The following is a 1231-nucleotide window of genomic DNA, read 5'->3' on the forward strand; positions in this document are numbered from 1 at the left end:
TGGTAGTTCAAGGGTAAAATCCACAAAGCTCATCCAGAAGTGCCAAGTTTGATTTCCAGCCAATACGCTTGCAGCACAGCCAACGCCTAGCTTTCAGGGAAGGCTCCTGTGTTGCTGTGATGTTGAACAGATTGCCCCAATGCTCCCAGGCTAAGACAGATAAGGAAGGACAGGCCGATAATCTACTTTTAAAAAGTCAGACAGTGAAAACCCTATGTATCGTAATGTGCATGGATTTCACATGCGTGGAGGCCACCTCAGCAGCAGTTAACACTACTCATGGAGTGCTGTTCACTCCGTCTGCCTGTGGTTGGGGTGCCGTGTTTGTTTTCCTTGGATGTTTTTTTTGAATCACTTTCTACCAAATCACTGAAAGAAGAAACATAACCCTTACTTTACACAGTCCCATCACTTCAACAAATTAATAACCTAATTCTGTTCATGTTACTTTAAATATGTTCAGAGTGTGTGCATGCTCGACCCTTACTCTTGCTGCAGGTTTACCTCTCCTCTAGCAAGAGGCACTTAACGTATTTCCTAACAGTCTCAGACAAGTCTTCTTCAGTACAGCCTCCACAGAAAGATACATCTGTGCTCCATCCTCATTTATTTCACTTATTCAAAATTCCTCAATGATACTCCAGGGCCTAAAGATAGATTTCTAAACCTCACGAGCTGTCATACAAGGAATAATCCAGCCTCCGTTTGTCTCTCCAGCAGATTTTTCCCCTCATTACTTCTTTTCTCCTGCTTAAGCTCCAGAAAAATTGAATAACTTGTAATTTCCTACACCTACCATGTTATTTTTACCCTCTAGCACACTGCTCCGTTCTTTTTCCTGAAATACACACCGTCTTTACCTCTGGTTTCTTGTCTGTTTAACATCTACTTAATTAAAATTTTAGTTCTTATGTCACTACTTTTATGAACTCTCTTCTTGCTTTCTTAGACCTCAAAGTATCTTTATTCTAATGATACACCTTACATTTTAGTTATTTCTTTTATAGCATTTGAAATTTTATAAGTCTAGAAAATCTTAGTCTGCACACACATAAGGTTAAAAAGAGTATTATATCGTGTGTGTATTTGTGTGTGCATGTGTGAGTGCTTCTAGCACCTAACACATTCCAGGTACATACCAGATATTTGATAATTGTCTGCAGAATGACTGGACTATTGGCAGAACCATGTTTCTGTTTATTTTCAATGGCAGAATTTTTTTTTAATTAAT

The sequence above is a fragment of the Echinops telfairi genome, unplaced genomic scaffold, assembly GCF_000313985.2.
Source record: "Echinops telfairi isolate 266 unplaced genomic scaffold, ASM31398v2 ScPeMD7_7468;HRSCAF=8506_0, whole genome shotgun sequence".
Lineage (NCBI taxonomy): Eukaryota > Metazoa > Chordata > Mammalia > Afrosoricida > Tenrecidae > Echinops > Echinops telfairi.